The sequence below is a fragment of the Suricata suricatta genome, chromosome 16, assembly GCF_006229205.1.
Source record: "Suricata suricatta isolate VVHF042 chromosome 16, meerkat_22Aug2017_6uvM2_HiC, whole genome shotgun sequence".
Taxonomy (NCBI): Eukaryota; Metazoa; Chordata; class Mammalia; order Carnivora; family Herpestidae; genus Suricata; species Suricata suricatta.
In genome coordinates, this window is record NC_043715.1 from 38256505 (window position 1) to 38283694 (window position 27190).

Consider the following 27190-nt stretch of genomic DNA (forward strand, 5'->3'; position numbering starts at 1 on the left):
GGCAAATCTCCTAGGAATTTTGTTCATTAACAACCAGACCAAGAGTCACCAATTCACAAATCTCCAGGAGCCTGGTGGGAAGCGCAGATGAATGACAGGCAGGGAATAAAAAAATATTTCTTCAAATACTCAGCCTGATTTTAGGTCTCATTTTCCCCACTTTTCTTTTCTTTTTGAGAGAGAGAGAGAGAAGGGAGGCTGAGGGAGAGAGAGAGAATCTTAAGCAAGGTCCTTGCCCAATGCTGGGCTCCATCCCATGATCCTGAGATCGTGAGCTGAGCTGAAATAAAGTCAGGTGCTCAACCAACTGAGCCACCCAGGCGCCCCTCATTTTTCCCCATTTTTGAGAATGACATGGGTACCAGAAATATTTCATATTCCTCTTACCTCTCCCGTATGAAACAACATTACAAGCATGGTAATACACATCAAAAGACTCAGCCTAAATGTCAGGAAGATAGTTAGGGGTGGTAGGCACCCCTGTGAGTGTCATAGTTGGGAAGGATGGAAGGGAGGGAGGTGAGTCGCTGTCGCTAGTTTAAGATTAGTTTTGCCCTAGCAGTAGAAAGCATTAAATACTAACTCCAACTGGGTTTACTAATAAGAATTAAGAAAAATGTCTCACATAACTGGATATCCATAAATACTGGGCTTGGTATATGTTCTATCAGTGGCTCAATACTTTCACCAAGAATCCTGGGGCTTTCTTCTTTCTGCTTTGAGGTCACTTTGGCTTCATCTCCTGGCTGGCTGTGCTCAGGATTGCTGGCTTGAGGCCCACAGCAGCTGGGGCTGCTTGCTTTCTTTTATTCTCTTTGGGGTGAATGGGAGTAACTCTCTCTCCAACCCCAGGCTGTTGAAATTATTTCCTGCATTCTGATTGGACACACCCAAAGGCACCTGTCACTCTTCGGCCAATAACAGACCCCAGGAAAATGGTGAGAGCTGATTGGTTTAGAAGGATCAGCTCCCTTTCTGGCTCTGGGATCAGTTGTTAGGGAAAGGTGGGGAAAAAAAAAATCAGAACAGAGCTGGGGCCTTTTGGAAAGGTGGAAAGGGAGAGGGAGCACCGGGGAAGAGACCATTGGCATCATTAGGATCCTTTCATTTCCCAAAAGAAGAAATCTGGATCTTAGAGGAAATTTCCCAATTTTTAAACAAAGGCAACTCATTTATTATTCCCCCACAAAACTCGATGTAGGTCAATAATATGAGACTCAGTAAAGCATGAGTAGGCATGAGCTAAGGTGGTCTGTGAACCTCCAGGCTGGGGCTTCTGGGGAAGTACAAGGAGGGAGGTGATGAGTGGGTGGGACTCACTTGAGAGAGACAATCAGGATGGTTGAGAACTCTAGAATTGAGTTCTTTGTATCTTTTTTCTTCCATATAATGACTGCCTGAGAATAACACATGAAGCAGATTTCATTGGATCCCCAACAGCACCTCAGAGACCTTTAAAAAGTCAAGAACTTTCTTAAGAACTTAACTTACTCCCTGAGAATAACTTGGGTGCTCAGAAAATCAGGATTAATAATCACTGGAAGGTAAATCCTGCTTCCTCTTCCTTAGGGAAATTTTAAATGTTAGCAGAAGAATGGATCAGCTGAGAAAGCTACAGGTTTTCTGTTCCAAAAATGCTTTTGTTGCTAATTAAAATTAGTCTAATTTTGAAATGATCACATCATTAAAGAGTATTTCAACTGATATTGATTTGATGATATCTACAAACATCTTAGAATAAAGACGATGGTGTTTGAGCATTATAAGGTGTTCTGATTAAGCCGAGATCTGCAAAAATTGATGACATGAGCTCCTGATACCTCTTCATTCATTTTTTTCTGCATGAAGTAATTATGAATATCTCCACTCCATGCAATCTACGTTTATTTTATTTTTCCCAGGGATGGGAGACGGCTGAATAAAGTGCTAGTTCTTTTCCTGTCTATGGTATTGCTCTAGCAATATCTTAATTAAGTCTAGAGTCAAGATGAAATATGTGTCCAAAGTATGTTTCTAATCCTTTCAAACTTGCAATTCTGATGTGTGATCCTGGGCCAACTCTTTAGAATGGTGTCTATTATATCAATAAATCTTCCGGGACATGTCAGCCAGGACACTGACGCCTTTGGGAGAAGGGAGGATGGCTCTCGGAAAGGCTGGGGATAGGGGGGTAATTTCAGAGGGAGTGCCCTGTGCTCCCCGAGGCAACCCCGTTTCCATATTGCCTACTAGGCATAAATATCTTGTCCCTCTAGGCCTCCTGTCCTCTACTTGTCTGGCAGGTCCACCTTGGCCTTGCCTGCCTCCCACCACCTGCTAAGGTCTACATTGAACTCTACCCTTTTCCGAATCCAAGCCAACATGGATCTTTCCCTTCTTACAGAAATTACCAGGGGTGCCAACCATCTTGACATTCAGTCAAATTACTACAGCAGATTTATACTTTGGTTTGTTCAACATGTATTCATACATGGGGCGCCTGGGGGGCTCAGTCAGTTAAGTGTCTGACTGTTGATTACAGCACAGGTCATGATCTCACGGTTTGTGGGATTGAGCCCCACATGGGGCTCTGCATTGACAATGCAGAGCCTGCTTTAGATTCTCTCTATGGCTCTCTTTGCCCCTCCCCTGCTTGGGGGCACTTTCTCTCTCTCTCCTTCAGAATAAATAAACATTAAAAAAAAGACACATATTCATAGAGCCCATTATCTATGAGAGGTGCTATTTGTATTACAGGGCTGAAAAAGGCCAGTAAGATCCCTGCCCTCAGGGCATTTGCGTTCTGGGGGTGTGACAGGCAATAAACATCTAAGCAAACATATAATCTTAGATTATAAAACACCCCACAGAAGTAAGGAGGAGGGTAGCATGACAGAAAGAGTGGCAACAAAGAGCCATGTGAATGAGAGCAAGTTGGCCTCTTAAGAGGGTAGATTTCAGGCTGAACCCTAGGAATGAGAGGAGAAAGAACTTCCCAGGAGGGTCACAGTGCCGTCTGGAGTCCACACATCGGCTCTATCTCCAGGTTTAAGGGACTGAGAGAGCCAGCCGGGACATACCTTCCCATCTTAAGATGGGCTAGTGGGATATACCTGTCTGAAGGGCTAGATGAAGTCTCCACGGCCTCTCTGGATGCCGGCAACGGGCTTTGCAGCTGGTAGTGCCCGATAGATACTAGCTGAACTTAACTGAAGGAGAGAAAGAATCCGGAGTCTCCCCACTTCCTAAAGATAGCAAGACAAGAGTAGTTTGGGATGACTGCCAACCCTTGCATGAGAAAACCTCAGTCCTCGGGGTTACGGTCTGTCTTCACCCTCAATCGCTAGTGTTTCAACGTTCTCAAATGCAGCACCTTGGCAGGTTCTTCACTATCTGTTGGAAATGAAGGAAAACCTTTCAGTTCTTTTCTACCGTGTGTTTCTCCACCTTGCCCTCCATGCCTTTCCGGAACATCTCTGGTGACCTAACCCCAGCTGGGGTTTGACATAGTGTGAGGCTGAGACCTGGCTGGCTTGTGGTGGGTCTTTCCAAAAATGGGGCCACATCCCATTTTTCCTATTAGATCAGGCCTTTTCTGGTGGATATTGCTTGATTCCTCCCATATACCCCAGGGGTACAAGTGGGGCAGGGGTGTGTTTTCTAGAACATTTTGTAGAGTTGGAACTAGCCAGCTGGAATTTCTTTGGCTACAGAGACTGTCAGATGGTTCAAGACATCCATGGACCGGGGCACCTGCACCTGGGTGGCTTATTCTGTTAAGCATCTGACTCTGGCTCAGGTCATGAGCTCATGGTTCATGGTTTCAGGCCCTGAGTTGGGCTCTGTGCTGACAGCTCAGAGCCTGGACCCTGGTGCGGATTCTATGTTTCCCTTTCTCTCTGCTTCTTCCCTGCTCGCTCGCTCTGTCTCTCTCTCTCTGTCCCCAAAATAAATAAACATTATAAAAAGAAGACATCCATGGACTGAGCACCAGGATCATATGATGACCAGTGGAAACTTGCTAGGGCCTCTTGCTAAGAAATTTTTGACACTCGCTCAAGTTGAGTTGTCCAGTGCATGGTCAGAGATGTTGACTTGGCTTGTCTTGTTTTTGGTGGATTTGATGAGGAAAGTCGGGAATACTAGGACTTGGCCATGACCTGGGGCCTAAGCAGAACTTCACTGAAAGATCTGAATCTGCTGATGTGGCTTCAGATTTGACATCCATTAGATGGCTGGGATGAGTTCTCAGCCTCTGGGATCCAGACAAAAATGAAGACCAGAATCCGCATTCTCCTGGTCCTTGAGCTGCTGGTGAGGAATCTGCCAACCAGGAGGGCCTGTAGATTCCCAGAATACTTCCCTGTGTTTCCTCTTTGTGGACAGTTCCTTGGCTTTCTTCATCATGTTCTGCCACCTTTGCGGAGAAGATGAGGCCAACTCGTTCTTCGACCATTTTAGTGGTCTTATGTTTCAAGCTTTTTCCTCTGTTGTTGGTGATGCATTGTGAAGGAGGGACCAAAGGAACCATTTCTCCTGTCAGGAACATTTCAAAGATCATTTTAAGTCTTCCTCTGACTTATAAGAAATTACCAAAACAACTTCAGCTACATCCATTTTCCTCTGTATATGATACATGCAATGATTCCAAAATAGCAAGCATGTTTACACAATGAGATTTCTCATTGCTTGAGGTTCTCTTTGTCTCCAAACATCCCAGGATGCATCCCCGTGACGGTCAACCATAATATCCCCTTAGAGCCTCCTGGACATGCTATCCCTACTTTCTCTGCCTATTTGAAGGAGAAACTCTTCATGCATGATGGACACTACTTTGGTTTCTGTTTTCAATGACTGTACTGTTTATATTGAGTCTTTAAAAATAGAATTTTGTGTTCTTACTGGTTTGGTGAGTTCCAACTGAAGAAATATTGACCTGAAGTGAATATTTGATGGTGCCCAATGCACAATCCAGCACTCAGTGAAGGCTCGCAAACGGAAGTTCAATTAAGCTTCAACCCCAGTCAGTGACTTTGCTGAAACCCCCCTAAGCTGTAATTATGAACCAGTGATAAGCCACCAAAAGACTGTTTTCCTTGAGGGGTGGGTACTGCCAGCTCTGGGGCGGGGGCCAAGGCCTGCATGGGATACTTCTCTTTCCCAGGGCAGATCTTCCTGATGCGCAACCTGATGGCTTCCCTGGGGAAAGGAGTGTTAACAGGAGACATTCTTAAAGAAGAAATTCTTCTCGCTGGAGAACATGGTGCACTCCAAAGTATGGGAGTGTGTTACAGCTTGTGTGTCTGCCTATTGGGGCAGAACCTGCAGAGGAGAATGCCTGACCTGGATTCTAAGTGTTACTGTGAGGCTTCCTGAGCTCTTAAGCTCTGGACAGCTGTTTTCCCTCACAGCCGCTGTTGGAACTGTGGCCCAGACCTTACAATATGAGTCATCCTGGCGTCAGGACCAGGGTTCAGTGGGTGAACGTAGGAGTAGCCAGGCCCCACCCCACCCCTGTGGACATCTATTCCAGTATGCATTGACCCACTTCAACTTCCAAGTGCAGTGTCTGCAGTGCTGTGTCATAGGCTTTTTGTTTCAGAGGCACTGAAGCCCCGCACACAGAAGGTGGGAAGTGCCAGGGAATGAGTGATCCCAGGAGAAATTTTCAGCCGAAGACTGTTGACAGTTGGGTATCATTCCACCAGGGTCCTCGCCACTCAGACAGGGCTTCCTAGAATTTCCCATGGCTCCAGGCACCATTGTGATAGTTATCTTAATAAAGCACCTTTTGTTGTCTGAGCTTGCCCTCCACTTACCTGTAGTCCTTACAGTCAAATTCTTTTAGGAGCCCCTGGGTGGCTCAGCCTGTTAAGTGTCCCGCTTCAGCTCAGGTCATGATCTCATGGTTTGTGGGTTCGAGCCCCGTGTTGGGCTCAGTGCTGACAGCTCAGAGCCTAGAGCCTGCTTCAGATTTTATATCTCCCTCTCTCTTTGACCCTCCCATGCTCACGCACTCTCTCTCTGTCTCTCAAAAATAAGTAAAAAACATAAAATATTCTTTTATCAGGGCCAGCTTCTGGAGAGACCCAAACTCAGACAGCTACACCACTCTTGGAGGTATCAGCCAGACATCTGGGGGGCACATTGCTGGACCTTCATTCTTCCATTCACCACTCAGGAACTCATCTCTGTCCTTTATTGGTTCTGACAGTGAAGTCAGGTCAGAACACACACTTTTGACACAGAGAAAGCAACTTCCAAAGGAGAGAAGAGTGATTTCTGGAAGTGGGGTGACTAAAAGAACTGTTACTTTTAGTAATGGAACCAAGAAAGGCTCCTGTCTGGAGATTATGAATGGTGTTTTGAAGGACTGGAAGGATCTGGAAAAGTAAAATAAGATGAGCAGGAATTGCAGAGGTGGGAATGTTCTAGAATGGAATAGCAAACCCTGGGTAGGGGGCCTTGGCTAGAACATATGGAGGAGATATGAAGGGGAGAATTGGAGAACTGGGAAATATAATGGGAAGAGAACATTAGAAAGACCCCAGAGGGTGCTGTGCTCTACCCAGTACTGATGGGGAAATTTAGGAGCAGAGAAAGCATGTATCAATGCCATTCTCTATGGAAATACATGGAGATAAGCCCTCTTCAGTCAAGTTTAAGACCCAAGTCATTCAAAGGTTTAGGGAAATAAAGAAGAAAAAAATGAAAAGATAAGAAATAAGCTCAATTTGTCAGCTCTGATGGTGACAATGATCAAAATACTGATAAATACTTGAGTAGAAATATGAGATTGGGAGAGAAAATAAAATGAAGGCAGCCTGGACCATTCATATCCACAGTGATGTGGGCACTCACCCAGGCTCGACTCCCAGGCGGGTCCCCACTAATCTCCCTACACCATGAATGCATCCTCCCATAATTCTTAGTCCAGATGGCAGTTTTGCAAGACTGAAAGACATCCCACTCCCTCGTGAGGTATGTTTCAAAATCTCCCATTCCAGAACCGATGGTAAGCCAGGCCCTGAATCCACTCTTAATGTTGGGAGAGCAATGAAGCAATCTGAGGTAGGAGTGACAGCAAAGCCAACTGTCTTGTCTAGGACTCCCTTCCTCATGCCAACTTGACCTGGCTTCATGAAGTCTGCATATAAGAAATAACTCAGACTTGCACAAAGCCCAGCCTGTCTAGAATGTGACTCCCTGTAAATGTCCCTTATGTATCCCAGCAATGACTTCTGGGTGTGGTAATTTCACTGTATTAGATGGGGATCAGTGTTTAGTTAAAGATGATTCTTTCATGAGAAACATCTTTGGACTTTTAACTGAAGTGTAATATGCACAGATGATAAATATTTATAATTAAAGCTTAATAGTTAAAATAACATCAATGTGGTTGCCTGGGTGGCTCAGTCAGTTAAGCATCTGACCCTTGATTTTGGCTCAGGTCATGATCTTACAGTTTGTGAGTTTGAGCCCCACATTGAACTCTGCGCTGACCATCATGGAGCCTGCTTGGAATTCTCTCTCCCTCTCTCTTTTTATTCCACTCTTGCACACTCTCTCTCTCTCTCTTTCAAGATAAATAGTTAAACATTTTTAAAAAAACAGTGAAATCAGCACACAAGGCAAGAAACAATATTAACACTGACCCCAAAGTCCCAGGAGTTTCAGATACCCAGGTGAGTATCTTGACATCTGGATTACTTATCTTTTACTTAAAGCAATCATATGTGAATTATCTCTTATAGTTTCTACAGGTGGGGAGTTTGGAACCAGCTTGGCTGAGTGGTTATGACAGCATCTCTCGTGATGTCACAGCCAGTATGTCCACCAGGGATGCGGTCGTCCAAAGGCCGGACTGGGGCTGGAGAATCTGCCCCCAAGGCAGCTCACGCACGTGGCTGGTGACTTGATGCTGGCGTTTGTGGGAGGCTTTAACCTCTCTCACACAGACCTCCCTACGAGACCCGGTATGGAGGTAATCAGCTTCCTCACAACATGACAGTCAGGTTCTTCCAGAGAACCAGGAGAGGCTGCCCGTCTTCTAGCCTGCCCGGGAAGTGACACGGCATCACTTTCACGAGATGCTGTTTGTTAGAAGTGGATCACCAAGTCCAGCCCATTATCCAAAGGAGGTAATTAAGCTCCGTCTTTTGAAGTGAGTGCAAAACTCTTGGAGAAATAAGTTAAAACCACCACAGATTAGTTTTATCTGTTTTTACTTTATGTACCGGAAGTCCTACACTATCTCATACACTAGGTGCTTTTGTGTCTGTTTTCAGTCAACTCCATTTTGTGAAATTTGTCCCTATTATTGCATAGTTGTAGTTCATTCTTTGTCATTGTGGTGTCAGGTCCCATATGGTATAGGCATACCATAAAATATGTATCTATCCAACTCTGCATAGGCAGTATCTACCAGGAAGAGCATTTCTATGAAGAAACTACTTTTTGATTTAGGTTTTTATTTGGCTGTTTCTTGGGGTAAGGGTGACTCATGATTCCTGTCTCATGGGAAGTCAACATATCATATCATATATCATATCACGGACATCCAGAAGGATGATCAAGAAATGTGTCACTCCTCAGAGAAGAGTTCCGGGTCTTATTCTGGTGAAAGCTGAGGCTTGGTACTAGAAGTCTTAGCCACCTTGCCATTTGGGCAACATTTTATTCTTTCTCTTTTATCCCATTCCCACAAAAAAATACCAAGAGGTTCATTAGTCCTCATCATGGCCTGAAGACGTAGCCAGAAGCCCTCCCCTTTGCCTGCGCATCCTTTCAGAGCCTGCAGTAAGCCAGGGTGTCTGGGAAGTCAGTCATTTCTCTGACTCATGCTATCACTTTACAAGAGGCAAAGAGATGAGAAAATGGGTGTATCTGTGGGTGAACCGTCCAGTGGGAAAAGGGACTCTGGACAGAAAGATGTGGGCTTGCTTAATGCTGCCAGTTCTCAGAGAGTGTACCCCAGGCAAGTGCCGAACAAGGCTGTCTTTGAAAGGTGTCACTCCCCCTGGAGACACACATCAGGTGCTCCTGAGTCCTGAGAAGCTCCTGGGGGAGGTGGAGAAGATGTGGAGCACCACAGCTAACTTTGGGAGGTCTTCCTTTTTCCCGGAAAACCATTCCACGCACCTGCACGTTTGAGCTTTATCACTTCTTTCCCTGTCACATTTACATTCCTCTAAGCTTGCAGAGGGAGGTAGAGTGGATGCTGCATGTACTCCAGCCTGGTTTTTTTTCTCTTTTGGGCACCCGGTGTCCACCCCTTCAGTGCCCGGGAGGTTTCTCTGGCCCCTGGGACAGAAGTGGGGGTGTCGGTGTGCTCTCCACCCAGCAAGGCATTCTGAACCAAGGACTGCCAGGAGCAGTGGATGAACACCTTGGCTTCCCCGTCCCTCTCTTGGGTAGCTGGAATGCGTGCCTTCCATTCATCATAGGGAACGGTCCTCCATCTGGGTAAGCTTTGGTCGCCCACAGTGAAACTTCCCTTCCTACTGGAGAGACAGACAATAAGTAAAGACGGGCGACATGCTGGTGTGTGAGGGAGACGCTCTGGATTAGAGGGGGCATGCATACGTCAGGGTTCCCCAGAGAAACAGAAACAACAAGAAATGTATACAGACCCAGACGGGGATTTATCATGCAGGACTGGCTTACACAATTATGGAGGGTGAGAAGCCCCCTGAGCTGCTGCCTGCAAGCTGGAACCCCGGGGAAGCCAGTGGTGGAGTTCCAGTCCAAGCCCCAAAGGCCTGAGAACCAGAGGAGGCAATGATTATGTCTTCCCTGAGTCTGAAGGTCTGAGGACCGGGAGCACTGATGTCCAAGGGCAGGAGAAGATGGATGTCCCAGCTCAGAGAGCAAGTTCATGCTTCCTCTACCTTTTTGTTCTTCAGGCCCTCAACAGTTTGCCTGATGCCCACCCATGCTGGCGAGGACAACCTTCTTTACTCAGTCTATCTATTCAAGTGTGAATGTCTTCCAGAAACACCCTCACAGGCACACCTGAAATAACGCATTACCGGCTATCTGGGCACCCTGTAACCCAGACAAATGGACACATAAAATTAACCATCAAAGGCTACTTGAGAATGGGGAGCCAAGGAGAACCCCTCTGAATGTTTAATTGTGAGATGCCCAGCCATGTCCAGTCCCTAGGAACCGTCCATCGTGAAAGCATGGAGGTCCACTGGCCTTCCCTGCCAAGGCCCCAGTCGCCATGGGCTGCCTTCTTTCGCCGTGGAGACCCAGGCAATGGACTATGGGACCAAGTGCGTTGGATCTTGTCATTGCAGCCTCGGGTTTGGGCTGTCCCCGCTCTCATCTGGCCACGTCTGTATTCTAAAAGCTGGACTTGGTTGTTACAAGACATGAGCCACAGAACTGATAAAATTTGGAGAACAAAAGGGCCAAGATTCATCAAGCAATTATTATATGCTAGGTCCTACCAGGGAGTTAAAATATGCTATTTCACTGACTCCTTCTAATAGCTTATTGGGACAAGTATTTTATCCCTAGCTTTAGAGAAGAAAGTCAAAGTTCCCAGGGGCCAAGTGATTTCTCTCAGGTGTCAGAGCTTATGCAGAGCTAGGATTCAAGTTCTGGTCTCCATGAACCCAAACCCAGTGCCCCCAGACCACGTCCCACAACCACAGTCTCGTCTGAGGTCTGTTTGCTAAGTAGGTTTCATTGTTCAAGCCCTAATTATGCCTTATTCCTCTGAGAAGACATCCATGTCAGACCCGGAAGCCAGGGTCTGGAGCTTCTGCCTGCTTCCCGGGGAGACTGGGCTGGAAGGCCACAGTGCCATTAGAATGACCCTGGCCACTGTCTCTTGCCTGGGTGCACGGGAAATGCCACTCTCAGCAAAGGACTCAAAGTGGGCTGGCTTGTGCTGGCCTCTCCCCAGCACCCCCGCATGAACATCCTCGGGCGCATTTCTGCAGTGAATGTAACAACGGTGATGATTACCTCTTATTGGTCATTTATTGGTAGTAGCCCACATTCAGAGCTCAGAATTTTCTCTGTAATAAGGTCTCAGCTCACTCCCCTGCATCTGCTGTAATCCATGTGTTTTCTAACTGGGGTGCGAGGGGTGCACGCTGGCTGGCCCAGGCAAAAGCTCTACCCAGTATCAGTAGTCTTTCAGATATCCAGAGGACTGGGTCTTGGCCTGGCAGCAGAGAACTTTCTAGACTTATTTGGAACATTCTTTCTGTAATGCCTGGAAAATGTGCAACAAAGCTTGTTCCCTTTGCTTTCATCTGAGCCCGGCTTCTGTCAGTTTATGTGTTTTTCAAAGTTGCTGTCAATCCCTCACTTCTTGAATCCGTTAATTATCTAGTTGACTGTCTGTTTGGGCAGAAGAAAACCCAAATTGCGTAGGATCTCGCCTACCTCTCTTCAAGTCAACGCAATAAACATTTACCACAGCCCTGCAGGCTTGCCCGACATCAAGGAGGCACGGAAGGGGAGGGCTGGTCTTGCTGCTGGGAGACAGGCTTGTGTCTTTCTTGGCCACAGAGCAGACAGCAACATATCCTTTGTCTGCCCTGGTCCTCACTTGATCAAGGGTGAGGAAGTGGCTGCTGGAGGTGCAAAGGAGCGCTGAGCTCTGCCCTAAGGGACAACATTTGCACGGAAGACACTGTGTAGCTTGCTCCCTCTGGGGCCGGGAGCTTCATGTGTGCCAGGTCACTAGGTCTGGATATATGATGCAAAAAAAAAACTAAGGAGTTTTGGGGAGAATCACAGGAAGGACTGAAGAATGTGAGAAAAACAGGAAAATTTGGGTTACAAGTGATAAGCAATACTAGGTAGCTTCTTCAGGAAACTTCTATTGGCATGAGATGAATGTCAACTGTCCATAGAAAGAAGAGAAAGAGAGAGAGGGGAGAAAGAGACAGAGACAGAGAGACAGAGAGATACTGAGAAAGAGAGATATTTTGGGAGAGAGAACGATATTGTATATGTGTATGAGAGAGATTGAGAGAGAGAGAGATTAAGAGGGAGGAGCAATTCAGTGGTGCCCAGCCCTTGCTTGGGGGAAAGCAGAGCCCGTTGGCTGGCTGGGTCCCCCAGAGAGTGCAATGCCACAAGGGGACTTCCCCAAGGGGCAAGCCTGGTGCTTTTCCCAGAAGATGGAGACTTGGATGCCAAGCAAGCAAACCTGCTGCAAGACATGAGCTTCAAGACTGCAGCCTCCCACCTGAGAGAGCACGGGCGTGAAGGCTCTGAGTTTTCCTTGACAAACAGCACATGACCAGCTAAGGGATCACAAGCATCAGGGTTCTTCCAAGGGTTCAAAAGCCTTCCCTTCAGAATTCCGGATCAGGGAGAACCCTGAGAAGGCATCCAGGACTTCTCTGGAACACAGATGGGGGACCAGCAGTGAGTTTCATGCCATGGCTGTCAGAATCCTGAGAGGGAGGAATATGGAGGTTCCTCACAAATTCAGGTATGGGATCCCCACATGACGTAGTGGCTCCGCCTCAGAGTATACGCCCAAAGGAATCAAAAGCAAGGCCTGTAGTGGTTATTTCACTTATACACCAATGTTCACAGCAGCCTTGTTCACAATGGCCAAAAAGTGAACGCAATTCAGTGTCCATCGGTGGATGAATAGATAAACAAAATGTGATCGAATAGGGGCGCCTGGGTGGTTCAGTTAGTTAAGTGTCTGGCTTTGGGTCAGGTCATGATCTTGCAGTTCGTGGGTTCAAGCCCCACGTTGGACTAGCTGCTGTCAGTGCAGAGCCTGCTTGGGATTTTCTCTCTCTCTCTCTCTCCCCCTCCCCAATGTGTGTATACTCGCTCTCTAAAAAATAAATAAATAAAACACAAAACATAAATAAAGAGGTAAATAAATAAACAAATAAATGCAGTGCACTTTGAAAAGGAAGGGTACGGTGAGGCATGGTACCGGATGGATGACTCTTGGGGACATGATGCCAGTTGCCATAAATCAATGACAAAGCAACAAATTTGTATGATTCCATTCATATGAGTCATCCAGTTCATGGACATGAAGGAATGGTGCTCCCCAGGGGCTGGGGAGGGACAGTGGAAGTTGTTTAAGGAGTAGAGTTTCAGTTTGGTAGGTGACCTGGCTCTGGAGAAGGGTGATGGTGACGGTTACACGGCAACATGAGTGTGTTTCATGCCGATGAACCATATGCTCAAAAACATAATAAGGTACATTTTATGTTAAGTATGTTTTGCCACCAAAGAAGAAGAAGAGGAAAGAGAGAAAGTGGGACGGCTGTTTGGGTCCTGTTAGCAGGGACATTCCAGCAAGGGCAGCCTAACTCTGGGCGTGGGGTCCTACAGTGGAACCCAGACGTCACCTGGGGTTTGTCCCGTTGGAGAGTCAGGGTGGCACCGCACAAAGGGAGCGTTGGGGCCAAAGATAGACTCGAACGTCAGCCTCATGTCCTAGTGGACTGCATGATCTTGGGCAGGTTGCCTGAACTCCGTAAGCTTGCCTTTCCTGACCCTAAATTGGCTGTTCCAATGACCACTATGCAGGGAAATTGTGGGGACTGAATGAGACCACATTCCCCAAAATGGAGCCCAGTGGAAGCCCAGAAGAAAACAGATCAGCACAACACATATACACTGATCATAGGCAGAGAAAGAATCACGAATGACCCTGAAACATATGAAAAGATACTCAGATTCACTTATAACAAGAGAAAGGTGAATCGAAGCTACACTGTGATACCAATGTCGGCTTGTCAGAGCAGAAACTGCGACCTTGGAGAGGACACGGTGAGGATCCCTGGTATTGCTGGCTCGGGAAACAATCATGCCACCTCATGGAGCACAGTTCGGCAATATTTATCCAAATAAAGCTAAACATCCTGGGTGATTTAACAACATAATTGCTGAGAATGTGTCCTCCCGGTATATATGGAGGACACATATATATGCGCAACATGACTCATTTACACAGGTTGTCTCAGTGGGAAAACTTGTAATAACTAAAAGCCTAACAGAGGACCCCTTTAAGGGACTGGTTTCAATAAACGCTGTCATAATAACACAGACGGAACAGTATGCAGCTGAGAAAAGGAAGGAGGAAGTTACACCAAAGTACAAAGTAATGTGCATGGCAAGCTTTTTTTTTTTTTTTGTAAAAGAGATAAGGGGGTCAAAAAGATAGATCTGTACTTGTTTCTTGTTGCCTAAACAAACACTATGAGGATCAACAAGAAAGTAATACAAATAATTCCTTGTAGGTGAAGGGGCCAGAGTAAGAGTGACACGCTCTGGGGGTGACTGGGTTGCTCTGGGAATTAAGCATCTGACTCTCGATTTTGGCTCCGGTCCTGAGATCAAGCCCCATGTCTGGCATTGAAAGCAAAGAGCCTGCTTGGGAATCTCTCTCTCCCTCTCTCTCTGCCCCTCCCCTGCTCAAGCTCCTTCTCTCTCTTTTTCTCTCTCTCTCTCCCTCCAAAAATAAGCATTGGAAAAAAGTGAGGTACTCTGGGCATACTTTTTACATACATTTTAATTTTTAGATCATGTTAATACATTAATTGTTCAAACACTTTAAAGAGCAAAAAATTGATGAAGAATACACTTAATGACCTATGAAACTTTACTAAAGACACAAAAGAAGACTTAATGAATGAATGGACATATCCTATTCCTAGAAAGAAAGACTTGATGCTCCAAAGATGTCAATTCTTCCCCAATTCATCAGTTCAGTATACTTTTAATCAACAATTCAACATAAACAATCTGACAAAGTTATTCCAATGTCCATACAGAAACCAAAATGATCTAGAATCATCAGGAGAATTTGGGGGCAATAATTAAGAGTTTATGTTAAGAAAATGTCTCATTAAAAGGAGCAATTAGAGCATGTTTTAAATACAGTGATTATAGTGAGTTATTACATAGGAGAAGGCAACATATCAGTGATGAGAAAGAAACCAGGTACTGACTCGTGTGTGTATTTGAAGTTTTAGAGTATTACAAAAATAAAAAAAGATCCTTCATTAATAAATCTAAATGCAAGTGGATTAGAAGCCTACATGTTTAAAAACACAACTCTAAAAGTAAAGGATAAAATGTAGGAATTGCTTTTATAGACTTGGGTAAGGAAGACTTTCCAAATCCAGAAAAAACCCAACAGCAAAGAATAGTTAGACTTTACTATGTAGACATTTAAAAATCACCACACATAGTTATTTATATTTGCTAGTAACTGAGTAATAACAATAAATTAAAATTTTAAAATTATTTGCAAGGTATTAAATTTTTCCATATCCTAAGAAGAAATCTAATGAAAGGTGAGCAGGTCTCTACACTGAAAAATATAAATATTATTAAGAATAAAGAAGAATTAAATAAATGGATCTAGATACTATTTTTATAAGTCAGAGGACTCAATAATTTATGTATGCCAATTCTCCCCAAATGATTTATACATATAATGCAATTCCAATAAAAATACCAGGGTTTTTTTTTTTTTTTTTTGAGAAAATTGACAAACTGATTTAAATTTTAATGAGAATGTAAAGGGGTAAGAATAATCAAGATACTGCTTGGGGAGTAGAAGGAAGGAAGAATGACTTGATTGGTTATTCAGAGTTATGATAAAGCTACTGCAATAAAGATCGTGATTTGGGTTCAAGGACAGGCAAACAGTCCAGTCCAACAACAGAGACGCAGAGAGATAGTCAGCTAATTGTGGACACTTGAGGCATGACTGCAGATGGGAAATGAAGTCCTTCCCCAGATATACCACTGGGTCTACTGGGTAGCACTGTGGAGCAAAAGGAACTCGGCTCCCTTCCTGCCTCACACCAGTCACGCACAATTCCAGGCAGACTATAAATCTAAATGTAAAAAAGAAAACCCCAGATCTAAGAAAACATTAGAGAATATTCTCTGGTCTTAGGATAGAAAAGACCTCTTAAATAAAATCAAAAGGACTACTATAAAAAAAGACTGACACATTGAACTGCATTAAAATTAAAAGCTTCTGTCCTTTAAAAGACATCATCAAGAGACAGGTTAATCAGAGTGAGGGAACAAATTTGCAACACAGCTAACCAATAAACAACTTGCAGCAGAAATATGCAAGGAAGACTTGTAAATCAAGACAAAAATGATACACAATGCAAAATAACAATAAGTGCCAGTTACTGACTTATTGCTCCTCAGTTTCAAAATCGCCCTTTTTTCCCCTTTATGATAGTGGAGCTAGACTCTGCAAACCTCATTTCTGCTTTGCTTTCTGGCGCTATGCAAGGCTCTGCCAATAGGGGGCGCAGAAGGAGCCGGCAAGGATGAGGGAGGGAGTAAGGTCCTCTGTTGTAGATTTTCCTTGGTGGTGAGCTGAGTGGCTGGAGGGCAGTGGGTTCTTGAAGCAACCCACTCCCCGTCCACCAACGAGAATGCAAGGCTTTCTTGATTCTGCTGCGGCCTCGGCAAAGTTCATGGTCACTGCAGATGCATGCCACAGGTTCTGTAACAGTCACTTCATCTTAGAGATCTGAATCTCAGCCTCGCTGGGAGTTTTTTCCCTGGCTGCAAATTTTTTCCTTGTTTCTTTTTCCCTACGCCCTGGGTGTGGCTGCATTCTGTAGTTGCAATTGAGCTTTCTTTTTATCCCATTCAGGTATTAGCCACCCCTGAGACTTTGGGTTAAGCATCAGACTCTTAATTTCTGTTTAGGTCATGATCTCAAGGTTGGTGGGATTGAGCCCAGTGTGGGGCTGTGCTGACAGCAAGGAGCCTGCTTAGGATTCTCTCTCTCCCTCTCTCTCTGCCTCTCTCGTGCTTATGCTCTGTCTCTCAAAATAAATAAACTTTAAAACAAAAACAAACACAAAAGGTATTAGCCACCCCTTAACAGATATTCACAATACATTTTCTCTGTTCAAATTATTGGGTGTGGTATCCGTCTCTGGTATCCTAAGACAATAGAGAATGCGAGACACACTCAAACAGGGGCTTCATAACAAAGGATATTCCAGATGGCAAATACACATACGAAAAATGTCTGAGCTTATGAGAAAAGAAAAGTTAAACCAAATGCAAATATTACCAGATACCCATCATGATGGCTCATATTAAAAAGACTCACAGTACCAAGTGTGGGTGACAATGTGGAACAACCCAAACTCTTACATTGCAGTTGACCCTAGAAACTGACACAACTACTTGGAAAACCTGACATCATCTATGCTCTTTGATCCAGCAAGGCCATCCTTTGGCCTACACCCAGCTAAAATGCACATGAGTATACACTTTAAGACATGGACAAGAATGTCTGTAGCCAAATTATTGATAAAAACCAAATTCTGAAATTAAAAAAAATCCCAACCCAGGTATCTATTAACAGTAGGATGTGCAAAGAAAATATAGTACTTATTAAACGAAAAGCTATACGACAATGAAAATGAACACGTGACAAGTTCTTGGCACAATGTGGGTGAGTCTCACACACCCAGTGCCACCCAAGACAAACAAAAGAGTTACACACAGGAAAACATGACGTGTGCCTCTTTTATATACATTTTCAAAGGCAAAATTCATCTTTTGATAGTTATTGCTGTTTTGAAATCCCTACCTTGGGTGGAGGAAGGGGATAGTGACTGGGGGCTGTGAGAATGGGAGTTGTTGGCTGTCTGAAATGTTCTAGTTCTTTTTTTTTTTTGAGCATATTAAAAGATATTTAATCTCAGTAGTCATTAGATAAATGCAAAATAAAATGACAATGGGTTATCACTACTCATCTGTTAGAACAGTGTAGATAATATTAGAATATCAACCAACAATCTCAGTATTCACCCAAGCAAATTCAAAATATGTTTTCACACACGAAATCCTAAATGTGAATATTTATAGCAGAATGTCCAGAAACTGGAAACAACCTGAATGTTACTTAATAGGAGAATGGATAAACGAACTGGGGCATATCCATATAATGAAATACTACTCAGAAATAAATATTGATCCATATAATAACAGGGATGAAACTGAAACATACTTTTCAAATTGAGAACGCTTCACGAATTTGCCTGTCCTCCTTCGGCAGGGGCCATGCTAATCTTCTCTGTATCATTCCAATTTTAGTATATGTGCTGCCAAAGCGAGCACTGAAATGTTCTAGTTCTTGACCTACGTTGTGGTTACATGGATGCTTTCACTTTGTGATAACTGAGCTCTACACTTTTGACTTATGTCCTTTTTTACATTTGTGGTATTCTTCAATTAAACACACACACACACACACACAGAAAGAAAAAGAAACGGTGGCAGGTTGAGACAAAACACTTACTGTATTTACATACCAAAATTTAATGCCTAACTATAGACTTCTTTGCAAAAAAAAGACAAGAAAAATAGGCAAAGACTGGACCAAACAATTCACACGCTGTGTAGAGTTGGCTGGCGCAAAGTCCCGGAGTTTCACTGGAAGCCTGGGAAAAACATTCTCAAACACCAAGAAAACCACCAACAACACTGATAAAATATTGCTGTGGTGAGGATGTGGCACTTGATCATCGGGCAGATATAAATTGGTAAGACATTTTTGGGGAGTAATTTGGTACTACCTATCAAAATAAAAATATGACTAACCTCTGGTCTACCATTTCACTTTTAGGAATCCTAAAATAAGAGTCATACACACTTAAAAAGATGTAAGTAAGAGAATAATCACCATGGCATTGTTTATAATATGAAAGAAGATGGGACATTTAAATGTCTGTTAATCAGAAGAAAATCAAATACAGTAAAAACTTGGTTTGTGAGCGTAATTCGTTCCGGAAACACGCTTGTAATTCAAAGCACTTGTATATCAAAGTGAATGTCAAGAGCCGTGGGCTCACTTGTAATCATGTGACGTTCAGCATCACGTACTACTCGTATTGCAAGACACCGCTCGTTTATCAAGTTAAAATTTATTAGAAATGTTTGCTTGTCCTGCGGAGCACCCACAAAGCAAGTTACTCGCAATCCGAGGTTTCACCATATATCCGCTCCATGGGCTACCATGTGGCTCGTAAAACGAGTAATAGGGCTCCATTTGATTTGACAGGACACAATCTGCTGTAATGCTCATTCAAAGATACAACCCTCAGACGAGTGCAGTGAAAGATGTGGCATGAATATAAAGAATTAAAGACATCTGAGTATATTTGTAAAAGGTATCTTTCAAGGTTTGCTCTACAAGTTTGTGTACTTCTGAAATATCTCACTAAACTGCTTTTTTAATGTTTATCTACTTTTGAGAGACAGAGAGAGAGAGAGTGAGTGAGTGGAGGAGGGGCAGAGAGAGAGGGAGATGCAGAATCTGAAGCAGACTCTAGGCTCTGAGCTGTCAGCACAGAGCCCAACACAGGCCTCAAACCCACAGACCGTGAGATCGTGACCTGACCTGAAGTCAGAAGCTTACCTGACTAAACCACCCAGGTGCCCCACCAAACTGTTTTCTAAATGGTCCAAGCAAAGCCTTTATTTAAGAGCATATATGGATTGAAAGCACCCACCGTGAGGCCTGATCTGTGATAGTTATTGCTGGACGTGACCAGTCTTTACATACACATGCATTTGAGACCAGCAGGACTCATTTGGGGAAGAGGGAAAGAAGGGCGCAGGAATTCCTGAATTGCTGTGGAGGGAAGACACTCCCTAGCTCTGAGCTGGTTTGATCTTGGCCTGCTTCGTGGTCTGGGACCCTGATGTGGACCATCCTTGGTCTGGTGAGGCTGACGCTGTCCACTAGAAATAAAACCTGAGCCTCATTCGTGATTTTAGATTTTCCAGGAGTCGCTTTAAAAAAGGAAAAAGAAATAGGTGACATTCATTTTTAATAATATGTTTATTTAGCCCAACACACCCGCACTGCTCTCATCTGAACGTGTAATCAATATAAAAGTGTTCCCTTTTTTCCAGGCTTCAAAATCTGCTGTGTACTTTACATTTACAGTGTATCTCAACTCAAATGCTACGTTCTTCTTGATCTGTATTTAGATATCACAAAATTGGCAATTGAAAAAGTAGATTCAAATACCTAAGCTGTTCTAAATATATTTAGGCATACTTAAAAGTTTTTCAATAGCTAAGTCAAGTATCTGTCATTTCAGATGAGTTTAAATTACATAAAATGAAGTGGGGCGCCGGGGAGGCTCCGTCGATTGAGCGTCCGCCTTAGGTTCAGGTTACGATCTCATGGTTTGCGTGTTCGAACGCTGTGTCAGGCCCCGTGCGGACAGCTCAGAGCCCGGGGCCTCCTTTGGATTCTGTGCCTCCCTCTCTGCCCCTCCCCAGCTTGTGCTCTGTTTCTCCCTGCTTCTCAAAAATAAATGAATGTTAAAACATTTTTAAACTAAATACAATGAAGTAAACTTAAAACTCCAGTTTCTCAGTCTCTCTAGCCACACCTCGAGAGCTCGCAGCCATACGTGGTCAGTGGCTCTCTATGTGAAGGTGCAGGTCGAGGCTAACCTCTCCCTGTGGCTCTGGAGGTGGCTCCCTCGGCCAAGGGCTGGGGCCACAGCTCTTCTCTGATTCCCGGACACGTGGGAGCCCCGGGCACCTGCAGACCCAGGGGTAGGGCTGGAGGACCGCCAGCTTCCAGGGTGGGCAGACGATCTGAGACGCCTGGTCCTGTGACATTTACCTAGAAGCTTCCGTACCGCTGTGCCGCGCGGTGGGGAGGCCCGAGGGGCCCTGTGGGCTGTGAGAGACCTCCTCACAGGGTCCACATTCTTGAGGGATGAGCCTGACCTTGGGATGAGCCCAATAGGATGACCTAAGCTAACATTTCACAATGTGGTAGCAGTGTGGGAGCAGGTGGCAAGAGCAGCTGGGAGTTCTCTGAGCTGGGGTGGACCTCCGTCCCTCAGAGCAAGCAAGCCCCGAGCGAGGGCCTGAGGAGCGTTTAGCGGAAACTGAGGAAGCCCGCAGCCCTGCCCTGAACTGAGGTCTCTCAGCTTCCTAGCTGAGAAGAGTTGCACCACACCTCTGATATGCTCACACGCGAGGTAAGAAGCTGCACTTCCTCTGAGACTTGAAGGGCTACTTTTTCACATCTTCATAAGTTTCTCCTTTTCTTTCTTTTTCTTTCCTTCCTTCCTTCCATAAGTGGTAAACCTTCTGTTCAAAAACCATTCTTGAGAAACTTATAGAAGCCTCTCTCTCTGAGCTCTGGGCTGAGAAGACCGCATGCCTCCATCAATATTCTGGAAATTTTGGAACTGCATGGATTAATTCACCTCTATTGTGTGCGCAACGTGGGCCCTGGCACCCAATAAAAAGCATGGCCTCCACCCTTATTCATTCTTCAGAGACTCATGTAACCAACTCTCACCTCCTTCCTGCTTGTGATGATTTATTTTATCTGTCAACTTGTTTTGGCTAACGGGTGCCACAGCTGATAAAATATCATTTCTGGGTGTGTCCAGAAGAGATTAGCATTTGAATCCATAGACTGAGTAAAGACAACCACCCTCACCAATGTGTGTGAGCACCAATCCGATGAGAGCCCAAGTAGAACAAAAAAGCAGAGGAAGGGTGAATTTGCTCTCTCTGCAAGAGCAGGAACATCCACTTGCTCCTGTCCTTGAACATAAGCACTTCTGGTTCCAGGGCCTTTGGACTCAGAATTGGACTTATGCTATGGGCTTTCCTGGCTCCCAGGCATCTGTGTTTGGACTGGCTTTCCACCACTGTCTTCCCTGGGCTTCCGCTCGCAGTCAACAGAGCAGGGGCTTCTTATTCTCTGTAATTGTGTGAATCAGTCTCTCTTAATAAACCTCTTCCTGTGGATCTATGCATTTCCTGTTGGTTCTGATTCTCTGGGTAGCCATGACTAATTACATAATCCTTTTGCTCAAGTGTTATCTTCTCAGTGAGGCTTCCCCTGATCCCCTATCAACACTGCTTCCCCATTTACCCGCCTCCTTCTTTTTCCAGGCACATGTCACCTTCGAACATACTATGTGATTTCCTTACTAGCAATGTCTACTAATGGTTCTCTGCCTCCCTTGCTGTGGGCTGTTTCTCTGCTTCGTTCACTGATATATCCTGGTGCCCAGGATGTGTCTACGATGATGGGTGCCCTGGAAGTGACATTCTGTACTTCATAGGAGAAGCTAATCCTTGGCGAATAGCCTCCACAAACACAGAGAGGGAATTGTAATGAATTGAAATTTCCCTGTTGTGATTGTCTCCTGGCATCCTCTCCATCCTTTCCAATTGCATTACGACTAAGCTAGTTTGTACACTGCCAAACCATCGTCTAGTCTCAGATCTGCAAGGATCCAAGTGGTCAGGGACGGATTAGAGGGGAATCGGCTCATACTACTTGGGGCAAATAAGTAGTTTGGATAGGCTTCTTGTTTTAGCTTGAATAATGTGACCAAAAATGGTACCTATGAAAAGACTGCATTACTTAAGCAGAAGAATATGGAAATTATAACATACTTAAAATATACTGCATTATTTACCATGTGATTTCGGTTAAAGTCAGAAAAAATAAACCCTGTAAAATGAGGTGAAAGATAAGATAGTGAGCAAGCAGACCGAAATGAAATGGGATGTTTCTGAATAACTAAAAGACTGTAAAGAAACAAATACGACCATAGTGTAGGTAAAAATGACACTACAGCCACTGAATTGTAAAAATGACACGAAAGAAAATCAAACCAGTGATAAAGAATACAAACACAATGAACTCTAAGAAGCAGAATTTCCTTTTCAGTCTAAGAAGATATATATTATGAGGAGTCAAGATGTTAAACAAGGATGAGAGATTAAACAAATACCCAAATATTATTTCAAATATTCAAATATCCAAAATTCAGTTCATCATTATACCAGAAAAAAATATTTAAGATATAAGAAGAAGAAAACAAATACACTACTGATAATCCTAAAGAAGAAAATAGAAAAATATAACTGAGTTAATTATCAAGATTATAATGGAATGAATCTTTTTTGGATAAATAGAGACATAAATCTGAAGAGTCACAGGGCTAGAAGTGTACAAGGTTAATGAAAAGTGATCAATCTATGTACATAAGTCTGGTACAATATTTTTATTCCAAATGGAAAGAAAAAGTTCAAAAAGGAGAAAAAGTCAATTACAACAGAAGAAAAATTAGCGTGTCTTCTAATGTGTGTGTTGTGGTTTTAGGAGTAAAAGAACAATGGAAAAGCATCCGTAATTTTCCAGCAATATGGTAGACTTGACCTCCAGAGAAAACCTTGTGCTATGGACGATAGATAATCTGGCATAGTATATTTAAGGGTCACCTAAGCAGGGCAGGGAACAAAATCTACGTATGTTCAAGGTGGGTGGTTAGATCAGAGGCAGCCCTATATAGCAAGCAACTCCATAAGGTGAACTCGGGAAAAAACACCCCACAGAGAAAATGAAATACCCTTCTATTTTGTCTTTGACTCTAGATGGAGGGAATTAAAAAAAAAAAAAACCCAAAAGTTTCTTTTAAGATTTTCTAATATAAATCATTGCATGAGTTTTGGACTGGAATTCATACCACCAGTGTGGCCTAAAAATCCCCAGGAAAATTTAAGAGGCTTCAGGTTGGCAATATTTAGAGGTGCCTAGCAGAACTAAATAAAATCTTATTTGGATGAACCACTTTAAACTGAGGTCTCAAAAAACTCCAATAGTTAAAATTCCAGAGAACACATACTTAAATCAAAAATTATAAATCACATAAGGAGATGAACTACCAAAGCAAGAATTAGCAGAAAAGATAAACCTGCAGAATCATCAGACATGCAAAACCTGTACTTACTACAATGGTAAAATTCAGAATGTGTAAAACTATGTTTATTATGATTAAATAGATAAGGGAGAAAATTTTTAAAGTGTGACTATGGAACTAGTAACTATAAAAAATTACCAGGAACATTTGACAAAGAATTAATAGCATTTCTAGGAATTTAGAAACTTAATGCATAGAGTAAGCAGCTATAGAGAATAGAGTGTGAAAGTCTAACATATGTCTCTTCAGAGTTCCAGAATAAATGTATTAGGAGAACTGGAAGAGAGACAATATTCAAAGATATAGTATTTGTAGATTTTCAAAATTGATAAAAAAAATACCAATCATCAGACTCAGGAAGCTCAACTACTCCCAAAAGAATGAATATGAATAAGTCTACATCTGTAAAACCCTCAAGACAAAGAGAAAACCTGTAACAGACCAAAAAAAATGAAGAAGAAGAAGAAAACACAAGCAAATGCTACATAGAAATGATATCTACAGTGGCATTTGACTTATCAATAGAAATGCTAGAAGCCAAAAATAGGAAAAAATAAGTTTAAACTTCTGAGAAAAATTACTCTCAATTTAGTATTTCTGAGTATAAAATTAAATCTTGGAAAAATGAAGATGAAACAAATACATATTGCCAATAAGAATAACTTGTAGAGTTTAAAAAGAACAAGCTCTTACAAAGGGAACTTCTAAAGGTCTTTCTTCATAATTCAGAAAATAGTTCTGAGACGTAGGAAGGAAAAAAAGAAAAAGAGGAGAAGAAAAGAAAAAAGAAGACAAGAGGGGAGAAAAGGAAAGGTAAGGAAAGGAAAGGAAAGGAAAGGAAAGGAAAGGAAAGGAAAGGAAAGGAAAAGGAAAAGGAAGGAAAAGGAAAGAAAAGAATGCAATTGGTAAATCTAATTAAACAATAGTCATTTAAAACAAACATTATGGCTTTAAATGTATAATACAAATTGAGTACTGGGCAAAAAAATAGCATACATCAGTGGTAGGTTCTAAATATCCTGAAATGATTGTATTATTTTGGAAGAGGATAAAGACATTGATTAACTAGAAGAGGGAAACAAAGAAGATAAAATCAATAACCTAAATTTAAAAATACATAGAAGGAGAGAGAAAAGAAAAAAAAACAGAAAAGGGACAAAAAGAAAACAAAAATAAATGGTATAGAGTCCACAACAAATGTAAATGGACTAAATGTTCTGGGTAAGGAAAAAGATTTTCAACTTCATTTAAAGAAAAAAATGGAGGATCACAAAACATTCAGACTCAAGATTTAAAAGGGAAAGGATAAAGAAAGGTATTCTAGATTAAACTAATTAATCAAAAAGGAGCTGATGTATCAATATTAACCATAGAAAAATAAAATTTTATGTCAGAACACATTATTGTATATAAAATATATCATCCAATTTTGAGTTCTAAGCTGCTATGAATTTAGTATAATATATTTACAGTATGCAAATGGCAATGGACGTAACGAAAAGGACAACTTAACAAATTTAGTAATCATAGCAGGAGATTTTAATATACTTCTTTTATTAAGTGATAAGTCAGGTAAAAAAATTAACAGAGAAACTATTAACAGAGAAGCCAATACTTTCAGAAATATTTATGAAAGTGAAACACAATAAGACTCAAAAATTTCAAATAATTAATTTTATTTTGAGTTGTTTATATGACATATGTATATATATAATTTCACACATCTATATATAACTATATATAATATGTATATAAGTATATATAGTCATATAATCTCATAATTTGTGAAAAGTCAAGAAAATTGCATCTGGAGAGAAATGGTGATGAAAATAAAGGGTAGAATAAAAATTAACAAAATAAAAACAAAAGTATACAAGAGAAGCTTTATAAAGCCAGTATTTGGTTGTTTTAAAAGACTAATAAAAATACTCCCACACTAGTGAGATGTATCATTGCAAAAACATTAAAAATACAAATAAAATAATTATAGAAATGAAAACAAAACAAAGAAAAACTAAGATCAAGCAGAAATTTAAAGAAAAGAATTAATTTTTTAACTTCATGACAATATATTGGACATTTATGTGAAATAGACAACCTTCTAGAAAATCAACAAATCTGACCAAAGAAGAAATACTAAATTTCAATAGTTCTATATCCATTAAATAAATTACATCAATAGTGTAGAAATCTTCTCACATAGAAAATACTAGGTAGAGATGATTTTTATAGGTAAATTACACTTAGTAGAATAAAGAAGATAATATGACTGAAGAAAAATAATCCTTAACCTTCACAGTTTTAGAAAACAAAAATTGGGTACAATTCCTAAGTCATTTTAGGAACGACTGTGGCTAGCACAACAGATCTATCAAAATAAGAACAATACTGAAAAGAAAATTTAGAAGCTAATCTTATCAATATAGAGTTAAAATTTAAGCCCTGAAAAATAATAATTTGTTAAAAAGAGAATATAAAATGACCAAATTAATTTCATTTGAAGCATGAGAGTGAACCCTAAATCACAAAGTTTGTAAAGGCTATATACTACATTAAATTATACAGATTTTTTAAAAGTCTTTCCCCTTGATTATTGTTGTTTTCTATTTTTAATTAGAATTATCTTAATATTTGCTTCTTAAATATCTCAAAGTTCGATATTTGTATGCATTCATATGTAGAACCGTGATATCATCCCCTGGATTAATCCCTTTCTCATTATGAAATATCTCTACTTTTAGTTGTGTTTCTTGTCTGGTATTAGTTTCTGTTTAGTTTGATTAGTTGATTAGGCTCTGCTTTGTATGTCTTTTCTCATCATTCTATTTTTAACAATTATGTGTTCTTGTGCTTAAAGTTATAAGTCTTTTAAGAAGCATATAGTTAGATGTTGTCTTTACATCCAGTGTGACCAACCTTCATTAGTTGGAGTATTTATCCATTTATATTTAGTGAAATTAATGATTGATTTGTGTCCTTCATTTTAATACTTGTTCTATACTTGGCCCACTTTTCCATATTTCTTTTTCTCTTTTTTCTTGCCTTCTTTTTAACCAATCAAAAATGTTTCATTATTATTTTTCATTTCCTTAATAACTTATTTGTTATTTATAATTTTATTATATATAAAGGGTAAATTATAGTTACCCTTCAGATACAATATCATTCCTCGATGCAGTGCCACTTGATACAAATTATCTTTGCACCTTCCTGATGTTGCTCAAACTGTGGGACAGTCTCACTCCATAGACTCTCTTCAGCATTTCACAACTTCGTTGTTATATTTTATTTCTGTATATTGAAAAAAGACTGCCTCTTTAGCAGATGGTGCTGGGAAAACTGGACAGCAACATGCAGAAGAATGAAACTAGACCACTTTCTTATACCACACACAAAAATAAAATCAAAATGGCTGAAGGACCTGAATGTGAGACAGGAAACCA

The 27190-nt window shown here is 41.9% G+C and overlaps 1 non-coding gene across 1 annotated transcript; it reads right to left on the bottom strand.

Annotated features, from left to right (window-relative positions):
* Positions 1-17998: 17998 nt before the first annotated feature.
* On the bottom strand, positions 17999-18105 carry LOC115281369. The gene has a single exon (XR_003904271.1). It is a non-coding gene; the product is annotated as a U6 spliceosomal RNA (small nuclear RNA).
* Between the last annotated feature and the right edge of the window lie 9085 nt (positions 18106-27190).